General features: G+C 44.7%; 1 protein-coding gene across 4 annotated transcripts in view; it reads left to right on the top strand.

Annotated features, from left to right (window-relative positions):
• LOC140422747 (rho guanine nucleotide exchange factor TIAM2-like) overlaps window positions 1–15,915 on the top strand; it is a 586,909-nt gene that overhangs the window by 302,837 nt on the left and 268,157 nt on the right. The window lies entirely within an intron of this gene.

The raw sequence follows: 15,915 nt of genomic DNA, 5'->3' as shown, positions 1-15,915 counted from the left end.
CGGTGCAGACTCGATGGGCCGCACTGTAAATTCTATGATTGAACATGATGAATTGCCTTGAATGTAACTAATTTCCTTGAAATGACCTGAGTGCTATAAATCTGCACTGTGACAGCACTTAACAAATTCTGCGGTCATTTTTCTAGCAAAAGGGAAAAACCTACTTGATCTTGTCCTCACCAATCTACCTGTCCTGGATGTATCCATCCGTGACATTATTGGGAAGAGTGACAATCCATCCTCCTTGCAGAGATGAAATCCCATCTTCACATTGAAGACACCCTTCATTGTGTTGTGTGACACTACCACCGTGCTAAATGGGATAAATTTTGAACAGACCTAGGAACTCGAACTGGACATCCATGAGGCTCTGTGGACCATTACCAGCAATCAAATTGTCTTCAACCACCATCTATAATTCTTTGCCTGGCACATCTACCCACTCTACCATTACCATCAAGCTAGGGGATCAACTGTGGTTCAATGACAAGTGCAGGGGGGCAAGCCAGGAGCAGCACCACGCATATCTAAAAAATGTCAACCTGGTGAAGCTACGATATAGGCCTACTTGCCTATAGTGGCAATTAGTGGGAGTAGCATGCAATAGACAGAGTTTTAAAAAAATTTTTAGTGTACCCAATTATTTGTTTCCAATAAGGGGCAATTTAGTGTGGCCAATCCACCTAACCTGCACATCTTTGGGTTGTGGGGGTGAAACCCACGCAGACATGGGGAGAAGATAGACAGAGTCAAGTGATATCGCAAATTGAAGAAACAGATCAAAGCTGTGCAATCCTGCCACACCCAGTCATGAATGCTAGTGGACAATTAAACAACTAACTGGAGGAGGAGTCTCCACAAATACCCCTATACTCAATTATGGGGGAGCCCAGCATATCAGTGCAACGGAGAAGGCGTAAACAATTGTAAACATCTTCAGACAGACGTGCCAAGTGGGTGATCCATCTTGGCCTTGTTCTGAGGTCCCCAGCACCACGGATGCCAGTCTTCAGCTAATCTGATTGACTCCATCTTATATCAAGAAACGGCCGGCTGAAGGAACTGGGTACTGCAAAGGCTATTGGCTCTCACAACATTCTAGCTGTAGTACTGATGACTTGTACTCCAGCACTAGCTGAGTCCCTAGCCGAGATGTTCCTGTACAGCTATAACATCTTCTCAACAATGTGAAATTGGCTCAGGTATGTCCTCTCCACCAAAAAGCAGGACAAATCCAACACAGCCAATTACTGCTCCATTTGTCTACTCTCAACCATCAACAAAGTGATGGAAGGTATCCTCGTTATTACACAGTAATCTGCTCACCAATGTTCGGTTTGGGTTCTGCTAGGGCCACTCCACTTCTGATCTCTTTACAGCCTTGGTCCAAATCTATCCAAATGGGAAGAATTCCAGAAGTGAGATTAGAGGACTGCCCTTGCTGTCAAGTCATTGAGTGACATCAAGGACCGTAGCAAAACTGAAGTCAGTGGGAATCAGGGGAATAGTTTTCCACTGGTTGCAGTAATACCTAGCCCATAGAAGATGGTTGTGGTTGTTGCAGGTAAATCATTTCAGGCCCAGAACTTTGCTGCACCTCAGGGTGGTGTCTAAGGCCCAACCATCTTCAGCTGCTTGCATCATAAGATCAGAATTGGGGATGTTAGCTAATGTTTGCACAATGTTCAGTACCATTTGTGACACCTCAGATACTGGAGCAATCTGTGTTCATATGCAGCAAGAACTGGACAACATTCAGACATGGGGTGATGTGCGATGTGAATATTATCTGCCACTTAAGTGGCAGGCATTGACCATCTCCAACAATGGAGAATCTAACAATCTTCCTTTGATATTCAATGCCATTGCCATCGCTGAATCCCCAATTATCAACACCCTGGGGTTTACCATTGACCAGAAACTGAATTGGACTTGCCATATAAATACTGCAGCTACAAGAGCGGGTCAGAGGTTAGGAATTCCACAGACAAATAACTTACCTCCTGACTCCCCAAGACCATCTACACGACACAAGTCAGTGTGATGGAATACTCTACGCTTGCCTGAATGAGTGCAGATCCAACAACCATCAAGAAGCTTGACACCATCCAGGACAAAACAGCTTGCTTGATTGGTACCCTATCCACCTCCTTAAACATTCATTCTCATCATCAGTAATGCACAGTGACACTGGCAGATACCACCTACAAGATGGCACCATAGTACTGCCACCCAGGCATCCTAACAGTGCCACCGAGTGCCAGGTTGCCCGGCTGGCAGGAGCATGGTGGTGCAATGGTTAGCATTGCTGCCTACGGTGCTGAGGACCCAGGTTCGATCCTGGCCCTGGGTCATTTTCTGTGAGGAGTTTGCACATGCTCCCCGTGTCTGTGTGGGTTTCACTCCCACAACCCAAAGATGTGCAGGTTAGGCTGATTGGCCACGCTAAGTTGCCTCTTAATTGGCAGTGCTCGGGTGCCAGTTTGGGGCAATGTTTAGCTTTTCTAGGAAGTGGGCATTTGATTATAATATGGAGTCTAATACATGCCAGTATTAACAATAATCTAGTCCCTTCACACCCAGCGTCTCCTCGCCTTCTCACTGCCCTATTTCCATTTTGTTTAATGAATAAGCAGAAAGCTGTATTATTCAAAACATAATTTGAACTTAATTGGAAGACTATCATCAGTGAGATGGTCCTTTTTGTGAATAATAACCTGTTATGCTCCATGAATGTTTAAGAATTTATATTAAGAACAGGACACTGATGAATTAACTTGCATGCTGCATTCTCTGTAGATTTTTGAGTGCAATGGTGAACCGGGGGGGGTGCGAGGGGGGGGGGGGGGGGGGTGCGAGGGGGGGGGGTGCGGGTGTTGGGGGGGGGTGCGGGGGGGGGGGGTGCGGGTGGTGGGGGGTGCGGGTGGGGGGGGGGTGCGGGATGGGGGGGGGGGGGAGGTTGCGGCTAGCAGTCAGGCAGCGTTGAGCTCCCAGCTCTAACTGCCAATACGGCCTGGAGAATCTCCGGGTCCGTGGCCGTGCATGCACATGGTGACAGCCCATAGCGGCCATGCCGTGCTTCATGGCGGATGCTGCTTGCGGACCGGCCTGCAAAATTAGGATCTTTAATAAATAATATAATAAATAAATTCTATGATTCTACAGCACAGTACAGGCCTTTCGGCCCACGATGTTGTGTCGAACATTAATCCTAATCTAAGATCAACCTAACCTAACCCCTTCAATTTACTGCTGTCCATGTGCCCGTCCAAGAGTCGCTTAAATGTCCCTAATTGCTCTGACTCCACCACCTCCGCTGTCAGTGCATTCCCTGTACCCACCACTCTCTGTGTAAAGAACCGACCTCTGACATCTCCCCTATAATTTCCTCCAATCACCGTAAAATTATGTCCCCTCGTGACAGCCATTTCCGCCCTGGGGAAAAGTCTCTGGCTATCCACTCTATCCATGCCTCTCATCACCTTGTACACCTCTATCAAGTCACCTCTCGTCCTTCTTCGCTCCAGTGAGAAAAGCCCTAGCTTCCTCAACCTTTCTTCATAGGACATGCTCTCCAGTCCAGGCAGCATCCTGGTAAATCTCCTCTGCACCCTCTCCAAAGCATCCACACCCTTCCTATAATGAGGCGACTAGAACTGGACACATATTCCAAGTGTGGTCTAACCAGGGTTTTATAAAGCTGCAGCAAAACCTCGCAGCTCTTAAACTCAATCCCCCTGTTAATGAAAGCCAACACACCTTTGTCGTGTTGGGTGTTCCGATACACAAACGAACCAACACGGTTGTAGATGGTACAACTCTGTTTTATTATTCTGTATAATAACAACTGTTAACTCCTGGCTGTGGTTCGTACTTCACCAGTTAACCTGTGGACCCAGCCCTAGCACTATCTTAGTGAGGCACTCAGCACATGGTCTATGTCTGAGTGGCACGCTGTGAGCTCTGTGCTCTGAGCTATCTCCTGGTAGAATGAGCGGGAACTGTGGTGTTCCCTGTTTTATAGTGCGTGTGCTCTCACTGGTGATTGGCTGTGATGTTGCGTGTGTGTTGATTGGTCCGTCGACCTGTCCATCAGTGTGTGTGTGTGTGATTGCACCATGATATGTTAATATGGATATCATGACAACCTTACGTCTTCTTAACAACCCTATCAACCTGGGTGGCAACTTTGTGGATCTATGTAACGTGGACCCCAAGATCCCTCTGTTCCTCCACACTTCCAAGGATCCTGTCATATTCACAAGATTTCTTTTTGACCTGGAATGCAGCCATGGGACGCATGTCTTCCCACTCACCCCTGCTCCTCCCCCAACCCCCTGCATCACCAGACCAAAGTTTTATCATATGGATTATGTCCTTCCACTTCTCCCCCATCCCACCCAAAAAGGAATTTCAGAACTAACTGTCCTCAGTATGTCACCTTACCCTCTTCAAGTGACTTAATATGTTATGCATATCTTCAACTTTGTTCTTTACATAATGCTTCATGGGGAAATAAAAGAATGCCGATGTTGGTTTGACCCTTACACACTTGCGTCTGTATTTATTGTGAAAGAGGATCTAAAATGCTTGTCAATGAAATAGATGCAATGAGAATTATGCATTTTTCAGGTGGTTTTTGAGTTACAGAATTTCTGAATACCTTTGTGGATTGTTTCTTTGTTTCAATGTGAGTTTGGAAATAATCTAATGGGAGTGGTATTTGTTTTAAAGTAAAGATGCCATTTTTAAGCAGTGCACATTCTGCAGCTTCCAACTTAACATTTGGCACATTTTTTATTGAAATTAAGACTCAAATATCATGATTGACACCTGATTAGAAAGTAAAATTGTATATCAAACAGAAATTGTCATTTAATAATACCCAGGAAAATCTTTGATCAAACAAGTGAATTGGTCTATAACAAACCACTAATAATTTCTCGTATATGTAATGGTAGGCACCATTCTCCAATAAAGCTGTTACCTGGTACAAGAATGAATTGACAAGTACGTAGTAATAAGAATTGAATAAACAGTCCTGCCCCAGTAAACAGTTCAATCATTGCTGTGTAGACAGCAATGCAGTTATATATTGTGTTAACATCGGATAATAATGTTTCACCTGAACGGCTGTCAAATTGGGAAAAGCAAAGCCCTATTCATATCTATTTAAGTGAGTGCACACAGTTTTATGAATACAACCTAAATATTGGTAACATTTTTCATGTTGGCTGTGTGCTAATGTTAGAAATTTAAAGATTATTTTAAAATTAAAAAAATATAATTTGCTCTTTCTCCTTCACAAGCAAGTACAACTTGCATTTATATAGAATCTTTAATATGGTAAAATATCCCACGGTGCTTTTAGAAAAGCATTATGAGACAAAAATTATCAACCAAAATGAGACCTTAAAATCCATGATTAAAAGTTTGGTTGAAGAGTTGGTTTTAAAAGCAAAGAAGGAAGTGGTTGGGAATTCCAGAGCTTCGGGCCACCAGTTGTAGTTTAGCTAATACAAAGTTGATGATGTATACAAATATCTCCAGGAGGCGATATTACACTTGCTACATAAACTGAGGTTGACTTGCCTTTGTGCTCCTGCACTCTGTTGTTGTGAAAAACGCTCTGTGGAACTTTGGCATTTTGCTTCTTTGAAATACTCATCACAAACCTTGTAGTGCAGTGTTGTAATATAAACAGCACAGCTTATCAAAGTATTTCCTCTTTCTGAGAAGGCACAGGCTCCATTTTGGAAATAAATGCCATGTGGGTAGTTGGGACGAGGGTGGAAGTCTGGTATCAAGCCCATGATTGCAATGTTAATTTATGCAAATAGGGCACACACCCTTCCTGGGTATGCACCTAATTATGTCACCGGGGGGGAAAGGGAGACTATCTCATTCTGAGATCTCACTGGCGCAAACCCCGTTTTTGGCCTCGCAGGATTTTGTGGTCATTACGGGATTTGCGCCCACGGCCAAATTGTGGCCATTATCTCTTGAGTATATATAAGTCCAAGTTATTTACTTGTATCAAAAAGAGCAGTAGTTCTAACTGAGGGACACCACTGTAAACGGGTCTCTCATACAGAAAACAAACATTTACCAGTGCTGCTGTTTAGCCATTTTGCAAACAAAACTATTTATGTGGTATTTCACCTCCATCACATTATCAAAGAACTGAATCAAGTTACTCAATCACCCGAGGTGCCAGGTTCGATCCCGGCTCTGGGTCACTGTCCGTGTGGAGTTTGCACGTTCTCCCCGTGTTTGCGTGGGTTTCGCCCCCACAACCCAAAGATGTGCAGGGTAGGTGGATTGAACACGCTAAATTGCCCCTTAATTGGAAAATATGAATTGAGTACTCTAAATTTATTTTAAAAATTTACTCAATCATGATGTGCCTTTAACAAATTCGTACTGACATGTTATTTATTAATATATGGATTTATTTTGTCTTAGTTTTTTGTTTTGAAATGTCCTCAATACAGTTGTTAGGCTGATTGTTCTGTACTTGTCTTCTTTATTCCTCTCTTTTCTGAAAGGGATGTACCATTTGCAACCTTCAAGGACATCACTCCCAAGTCCAAGAAGGATTTGTACCCTTTCTCCCCTCAACAGCCTCTGATGTAGTGATGGTTTTTCCACAACAAAGTCATTCTGCAGGAAGTTTTTTACACAAATCATGAAACAATTTTTTGGGGGCCCAAATTACTATATTATATACTTGTGTAAAAGTTGATTTTATTAGAACAAAGAACAAAGAAAGAAAATTACAGCACAGGAACAGGCCTTCGGCCCTCCCAGCCTGCGCCGATCCAGATCCTTTATCTAAACCTGTCACCTATTTTCCAAGGATCTAATTCCCTCTGTTCCCTGCCCATTCATATATCTATCTAGATGCACCTTGAATGATGCTATCGTGCCCGCCTCTACCACCTCCGCTGGCAAAGCGTTCCAGGCACCCTCTGCGTAAAAAACTTTCGACGCACATCTCCCTTAAACTTTCCCCCTCTCACCTTGAAAACGTGACCCCTTGTAATTGACACCCCCACTCTTGGAAAAAGCTTGTTGCTATCCACCTTGTCCATACCTCTCATAATTTTGTAGACCTCAATCAGGTCCCCCCTCAACCTCCGTCTTTCCAATGAAAACAATCCTAATCTACTCAATTTTTCTTCATAGCTAGCACCCTCCATACTAGGCAACATCCTGGTGAACCTCCTCTGCACCCTCTCTAAAGCATCCACATCCTTCTGGTAATGTGGCGACCAGAACTGCACGCAGTATTCCAAATGTGGCCTAACCAAAGTCCTATACAACTGTAACATGACCTGCCGACTCTTGTACTCAATACCCCGTCCGATGAAGGCAAGCATGCTGTATGCCTTCTTGACCACTCTATCAACCTGCGTTGCCACCTTCAGGGTACAATGGACCTGAACTCCCTGATCTCTCTGTACATCAATTTTCCCCAGGACCCTTCCATTCACCGTATAATCTGCTCTCGAATTAGATCTTCCAAAATGCATCACCTCGCATTTGCCTGTATTGAACTCCATCTGCCATTTCTCTGCCCAACTCTCCAATCTATCTATATTTTGCTGTATTCTCTGACAGTCCTCCTCGCTATCTGCAACTCCACCAATCTTAGTATCATCTGCAAACTTGCTAATCAGACCACCTATACCTTCGTCCAGATCATTTATGTATTTCACAAACCACAGTGGTCCTAGCCCGGATCCCTGTGGAACACCACCAATCACCCTTCTCCATTTTGAGACACTCCCTTCCACCACTACTCTCTGTCTCCTGTTGCCCAGCCAGTTCTTTATCCATCTAGCTAGTACACCCTGAACCCCATGCGACTTCACTTTTTCCATCAACCTGCCATGGGAAACTTTATCAAACGCCTTACTTAAGTCCATGTATATGACATCTACAGCCCTTCCCTCATCAATTAACATTGTCACTTCCTCAAAGAATTCTATGAGGTTTGTAAGACATGACCTTCTCTGCACAAAACCATGCCGCCTATCACTGATAAGTCGATTTTCTTCCAAATGTGAACAGATCCTATCCCTCAGTATCTTCTCCAACAGTTTGCCTACCACTGACATCAAGCTCACAGGTCTATAATTCCCTGGATTATCCCTGCTACCCTTCTTAAACAAAGGGACAACATTAGCACTTCTTCAGTCCTCCGGGACCTCACCCATGCTCAAGGATGCTACAAAGATATCTGTTAAGGCCCCAGCTATTTCGTCCCTCGCTTCCCTCAGTAACCTGGGATAGATCCCATCCGGACCTGGGGACTTGTCCACATTACTGCCTTTTAGAATACCCAAAACTTCCCCCTTATGCCGACTTGACCTAGAGTATTTAAACATCCATCCCTTGCCTCAACATCCGTCATGTCCCTCTCCTTGGTGAATACCGATGCAAAGTACTCATTAAGAATCTCACCCATTTCCTCTGACTCCACGCATAAGTTCCCTCTTTTGTCTTTGAGTGGGCCAATCCTTTCTCTAGTTACACTCTTGCTCCTTGTATACGAATAAAAGGCTTTGGGATTTTCCTTAACCCTGTTTGCCAAAGATATTTCATGACCCCTTTTATGAAATGAAAATCGCTTATTGTCACAAGTAGGCTTCAATGAAGTTACTGTGAAAAGCCCCTAGTCGCCACATTCCGGCGCCTGTTCAAGGAGGCTGGTACGGGAATTGAACCGTGCTTCTGGCCTGCCTTGGTCTGCTTTAAAAACCAGCGATTTTGAGATTTGTCCTACTTTCCTGATATTCCTCCAAAGCTTCATCAGTTTTAAGTCGCCCAGATCTTATGTATGCTTCCTTTTTCATCTTAGCTAGTCTCACAATTCCACCTGTCATCCATGGTTCCCTAATCTTGCCATTTCTATCTCTCATTTTCACCAGAAGTCATGGGGTGTCTTTTACATAGGTATTGCTTTGACGGATTAACTTCTGCTTGATTTGGGTCCCCAAAAAATGAACAACACTAAAGAATTCCTATTAATTCTCTAACAATTATTTATCCAATAATGTTTCAAACAACAATACAACACAGGAAGAGGCCCTTCGGCCCTCCAAGCCTGTACCTAATGAAATGTATACAAAACCAATTAACCACAGTAGTTCACATTGAAATCCTTCAAAATCACTCTGATCACGATCTGAGTCATCGAACAATTAATCCCAAGCGTCTGGTTGTTTAACATCATCATATTGAATTTGATTTGAATTTTGAATTTGATTTATTGTCACATGTACTGAGGTAAAGTGAAAAGTATTGTTCTGCGTGCAGTGCAGACAGATCATTTCATACATGAAAAAACATAGGACATAGATAAATGCACATCAGGTGAAACATATGGAGTGTGCTACGCAATAGAGAAGATGTGTGAAGAGATCAGTTCAGTCCATAAAAGAGTCATTCAGCAATCTGGTAACAGTGGGTAAGAAGTTGTTTTTGAATCTGTTAGTGCGTGTTCTCAGGCTTTTGTATCTCCTGCTCAATGGAAGAGGTTGGAAGAGAGAATAACCCGGGTGGGAGAAGTCTTTGGTTTACGCTGCCTGCTTTCCGAAGGCAGCGAGAGGTGTAGACAGAGTCAATGGATGGGAGGCAGATTTGCGCGATGGACTGCGCTGTGTTCACGACTCTCTGAAGTTTCTTGCGATCTTGGGCCGAGCTGTTGCCATACCAGGCTGTGATGCAGCCAGATAGGATGCTTTCTATGGTGCATCTGTAAACGTGCACATGCCAAATTTGCTTGGCCTCCTTGTTGTCGTCTTTACCATAATCACTGGTAGTACCGGTAATTTTGACATCATCCTTCCACAAGTCATTGGCTTTGGTACCGTTGAACGCATTTGATATTTCACATTTTAGAAATTATGTTTTGACATATCTACGACCCATTGGCACAATGTTGCTGGTGTGGACACTCGCATATTTCTACCTTTAGTGAATGTTTTTCACCTTCCAATATCCATATTTTCCACATCTTTTGGATACTGTTTTTGCGAGGTTAATTTATGCACACATTCAAGTGGTCAAGGACGCTAGAGAATAGCTGCCACAGTGGTATTGGTTGATCCCAGGTCACAAATGACATCATCGACAAGGTGGGATTTGAACATGTCCCAGATGTGCAAATTCTTTTCTTTGCTTAGGCCCCCTGGTCTCACGTTCCACACTTTGATCTATTTCTTGCAACCGCCTTCACCCATCCAGCCTTTCCTGTGACTATGGATGACCGACACCTTTCTGAAATTTCTCTTTTAGAACATAGAACATAACAGCGCAGTACAAGCCCTTCGGCCCTCGATGTTGCGCCGACCTGTGAAACCACTCTAAAGCCCATCTACACTATTCCCTTATCGTCCATATGTTTATCCAATGACCATTTGAATGCCCTTAGTGTTGGCGAGTCCACTACTGTTGCAGGCAGGGCATTCCACACCCTTACTAGTCTCTGAGTAACAAACCTACCTCTGACATCTGTCTTATATCTATCTCCCCTCAATTTAAAGCTATGTATCCTCGTGCTAGACATCACCATCCGAGGAAGAAGGCTCTCGCTGTCCACCCTATCCAATCCTCTGATCATCTTGTATGCCTCAATTAAGTCACCTCTTAACCTTCTTCTCTCTAACGAAAACAGCCTCAAGTCCCTCAGCCTTTCCTCATAAGATCTTCCCTCCATATCAGGCAACATTCTGGTAAATCTCCTCTGCACCCTTTCCAATGCCTCCACATCCATGCTAAATTGCCCTTAGTTTCCAAAAGTGCCCTTAGTGTTGGGTGGGGTTACTGGGTACTGGGTTATGGGGATAGGGTGGAGGTGTGGACCTTGGGTAGGGTGCTCTTTCCAAGAGCCAGTGCAGACTCGATGGGCCGAATGGCCTCCTTCGGCACTGTAAATTCTATGATGATGATCCTTCCTATAATGCGGCGACCAGAATTGCACACAATACTCCAAATGTGGCCGCACCAGAGTTTTGCACAGCTGCAACATGACCTCATGGCTCCGAAACTCGTACTTAAATATCACCATCAGCTTTAATTTTATGCCATTCACCATATAAGATGGAACCTCTGTGAACCACATCTTCCCATGGCCAGTTGGCTTTACAAGGAATGTTTTTTTCACAAATCTGTTTCACTCCGGCGTCGGAGCCCGCTCCCAGCCCCCTATTCTCCCGCCCCCGGGGGGCTGGGAGCGGCGTTGTGTCATTTACGCATAAAGGTGGCAGCGCGTAAATGATGCGGCCGGCGCCACGCAAATGACATCACCAGAGCATGCGTGGTTGCCATCCTCCCCGAGGCCGTACCGCAAGAAGATGTCGGATGGATCTTGCGGGGCAGCGGAGGAAAGGAGGTCCTCCTTCAGAGAGGCCGGCCCACCAATCGGTGGGCACCGATCGCGGGCCAGACCCCATTTGAGGCCACCCCCTGTGCAGGAACCCCCCTCCCCCTCCATACACAGGCTGCCCCCCCAGCGTTCCCGCGCTGTTCCTGCCGGCAGCGACCAGGTGTGGCCGGCGCTGGCGGGAACCCGTCTTATTGGGCAGGCTGCTCGGCCCATCCGGGCTGGAGAATCGCCGCTCGCCCAACGGCCAGCCATGATTCTCGCTCCGCCGGATTGGGGGGGGGGGGGGGTGGGAGAATCGCATGCGGGCGTCAGGGCAGCGTGGCGGGACACGCGCGGGCCCCGGCGATTCTCCCACCCGGCGTGGGGGGGAGAGAATTCCGCACAAGAGTGTTTGCGCCGTCGTGAACGCCATCGCGTTTCACGACCGCGCGAAATGGGCGCGGGCACTACCGATTCTGGCCCACACAAGGGGCCAGCACGGCGCTGGAGTGGTTCACCCCGCTCTACCCTCCCTTCCTGGCGCTAACTGGGACCCCGCCAACCCGCGCATGCGCAGTTGGGCCGCACCAACCTGCGAATGCGCGGGGGACATTCTCAATGCGCCGGCCCCGGTGCAACATGGCGTGGAGGTGCAGGGGCCGGCCACGTAATAAAATAAGGCCGGGGCTGGAGAGGCTGGCCCGCTGATCGGTGGGCCCCGATCGCGGGCCAGACCCCATCGGAGGCCCCCCCCCCCCCCCCGGTGAAGGAGCGCTTTTCCCTGCCCCACAGGCAGAGTTCCCCCCGGGTGCGAGCAGGTGTGAACGGCGCTGGCGGGACTCTGCCGTTTCCGCGCGGCCGCTCGGCCCATCAAGGCCGGAGAATCGGCGGCCTGCCCGTGGACAGCGGCCTGCGACTGGCGCTGTGCCAAAAGCGCCGGTGCAAATGGCGTCAATTCTCTGCTCCTCTGAGAATCTGCCAGCGTCGGACCGGCACTGCGGGAAAAAATGGCCGAACGGCGATTCTCCCATACAGCGCGGCATGGGAGAATCCCGCCCAGTGTTTTGCAAACATTTTTTGCCCGGGACCCATTCTATTCATCTTCGTAACCCACGCCGGCCGACCATCGCAACCCACCATTTTCTCTTATCTTTAATACGAGAGGTGAGCCTGGGCTTATAATCTATAGTCTAGATTAGCGAAGAATGAGAAATGACCTCATTGAAACTGGCATTATGCTCTCAGGACTCTACAGAGCAGATGCAGAATGTATATTTTCCTCAGATGGGTGGTTTACAGTCTGCAAATTACAATGTGACGATTATAGACATAGATGAGGAGGAATTACTCACATCAAAGTATTGCGAATCTTTTTAATCTCTAAAAGTATTCACGATCAAAGAGAGTTCTGCAGGCGCAGCCATTGAGCATATTCAAGCCGGATGCCGGAAGACTGAATTGAATTTTTTTTAAAAATCTTCTCCTGCGAGAGGTGTTTCTCTCTGGGCTCTGGACATGCGTACTGATGAGCAGACACACATGCGCAGCGCCCTTGCATTTTTAAAGACGGTTGCGGATGTAAGTTTTAAAGCCGCTCGCAGCTGTTGCACCTGAATTCAGGCAATCGGGAACGCTGCGATGGATTGCTTCGCAACCCTCCTGACTCCCGCCCGCGACCCACCCGCAGGTTGCAACCACCACTTTGAAAATGCCTGGTCTAAGACATCATGGTACACATTAGTCTTGTTGATGAACTGAGGGATTGCCACTAGAATTGACGGAGAGAAAATTGAAAAGTTCCATCGTGTGCTTTTAAATTAATGAACTGTAGTAATTACCAATAAATAATGAACAATCACAACGTGGTTCGGTCCCTGAAAAACTAGGGCCAACTTTTACGTGCGGTATTTGACAATTTATGGATTTTGGGTCAAAATTCATGGGGATTTTTACACAAGTCCATTTTTTACATGAGTATCTATGGACGTTGCATATTGTGTGTTAATTCATTTTATTTGTCTCCATTTGCTGAAACATCCTTTGACAATTGCTGTAAACTCAGAGTCCTTTCACAATGTAGTTATCCTAGAGTCTCTACAAAGCTTGTGATACAGATAGTTCTTTCTAAATATTTTGAAGTAGCAGCAAGGAAGAGTATGAGTTTGTAGAAAACGTTAATTCACATTCTCGGGCTTAATAGGATTATTCCTCCTTTAGCTTATATCTCCAAAAATGGGTATACATCGGTTAATTCTGTATCTGTACAATTCAATTTCCAGAAATTAGTTGCACGTGTTGCAATGACTATAATTAAAACCTTTCATTTTGTCCATTTTTGTTCTTGATGCCTCTGATTATTGCTTTGCGGTTTGCTAGTTTCTAATTTCTCTTCAGAATCTTTCTTCTTGGGTTGTCATCAGCTTGCTCAAATGTTGGTTTTTAGCAAATAGAGGCTTAAATGAAATGACTCAACTCCTTTCCTTTAATATTGACCTCTTCTCATACACTTATACAGTTGCAAATCAAGAAGTTTGTTCAATTCCACCAGCGTTTCTCAGGCAAGATATTAAATGCTATTTTAGAAGCTTTTAAATTGAGAGTCCTATCGTGGTGCCAATGAGTTCCTGAAGCTGTCATTGAGAAACCGGCTGTGAGCCAAATATGCCCACCAGATTTCAGGGAGACACTTTGTTGTGGGCCTTCCCAGCTGTCTCTCTCCAGTGAATCCCAGTAATTTAAAATTTTGGTTTGCTGTGGATGTTCCACAGTAGTGCAATAAATAAATCATAATTTTTTTTTACAATGTATATAGTATTCAGAATAAATTTGTCTGTGTTTTATGTTTATCAGAGGGTTAATTCACTGATTAGATATTTCAGGATAGAGTTGCTGATTAATGAAAGTAAAATAATTTCCTTCCAAAACATCTGTCAATGGTGGCACGGCTAAAGTCCAGTTTCAGGTGACCTGTGATGTTCTATGCTCTGTCTCTAGTGAACCGTTTCCACATGTTGTTCAAATCAGTCTGTGGGTGGTCAGATTATAACCCTTCATGTGTCTTGCATAAGTTTACTCCATGTGTGTCTCCCTTCCCATGAATCATCTATAAATAAACCTTTAGCTCACATATTAGCACAGGAAGCTAGCTGTGGCCATGTCAATAACATTTTTGGTTTTTGATTGGCAATATGAAAAATGGCCTAAACGTCAGCTCTTGGGCAACTGAAAATGATTTATTTAAAAGCTGTTCCCACCTCAAATAAAAGTTGAGAGTCAGTGGAAAACACATTGATTTTTTTTTTTAAGGTATATAAAATGTACACTTTTTTGTCATATGCGGTTAATTACAGCACTTAATCTTCTCTTAGGTCAAATTAGGATGTCCCTTTGCTCAACAGCTAGCTAGTCAGGCGTTGTGACCTGACATGCGTAGGTTATGCTATTAGAGAATGGTTTCCTCATTTTCCGAAAGATCTAAATCCTCTTTAAAGTTAAATAAATAACAGAATTTAAAAATCCTTTGTGCCCTGACCAGCCTCCACTTGTTCCTCTGATGACTAGATTAAGTTTGCTTTGTGGGAAATTGAAAAATCTGTATTTTGTCACTATGCTAAAATTTACAGTGCCATAACATTTTGATGTCATGCCACCACTTCAATTCTGTAATTTAAGCAATACTCTCAAGGAATCAAGTGAACACTGATTTTTTTTTTTTGTGAACATATTGATACATTTTTAATTAACCTCTTAAAGATCCATTCCCATTCCCATCCAAGATCCCTCCTCTTTGCTGTGATATGCCTCCTGTAACTTGCTTAAATGGTCATTCTGAAGAATGGTACAAAGTCTTACAACACCAGGTTAAAGCCCAACAGGTTTGTTTCGATCGAAACAAACCTGTTGGACTTTAACCTGGTGTTGTAAGACTTCGTACTGTGCTCACTCCAGTCCAACGCCGGCATCTCCACATCATTCTGAAGAATAACCTGGATCACTCTGTGACTCATGTCTAGAAATAGTCAGATCAATACGAATGCAGCCTTAGCTCGTTTATTATCTGGTCATTACTTCATTGCTGTTCTTGTTATTTGCACATTGCTTGTGCCATTTCCTCCATTACAAAAGTGACTACACTTTGAAGTATTTAATCGGCTGGTAAGTGTTTTGGGACATCCTCAGGTTATGACGACAAATTTGTTACTTTTTTGGCTGAAGTTTGACTTTCCTAACAAAATAAACACCATGCAGTACATTTTCCCTCAGTCTCTTGGGAGGAACTTATAGTGTGCTCTATATTTTTTAAAGTTACTGAGTAACAGCAACTTAGTTACAGCTGTTAATATAATAACTGTCCCCATGTGCTTCTCTGGAATATTCAAAAATAAAATATGACATTGAGCCACATGAGATATACGGCCAGATGACCAAAGGCTTGGCCAGGCAGGCAGGTTTTAAATGTGCCTTAAAGGAGCAAAACAAAGTAGTGAGGTGTCGAGCTCCAGGCTTGGGTTCGACCAACTATGGTGGAGCAGGAATGCTAA

The sequence above is a fragment of the Scyliorhinus torazame genome, chromosome 1 (assembly GCF_047496885.1).
Source record: "Scyliorhinus torazame isolate Kashiwa2021f chromosome 1, sScyTor2.1, whole genome shotgun sequence".
In the NCBI taxonomy this organism is placed as follows: domain Eukaryota; kingdom Metazoa; phylum Chordata; class Chondrichthyes; order Carcharhiniformes; family Scyliorhinidae; genus Scyliorhinus; species Scyliorhinus torazame.
Note: the sequence above shows the minus strand (reverse complement) of the source record. Positions and strands in the feature narration are given on the sequence as shown.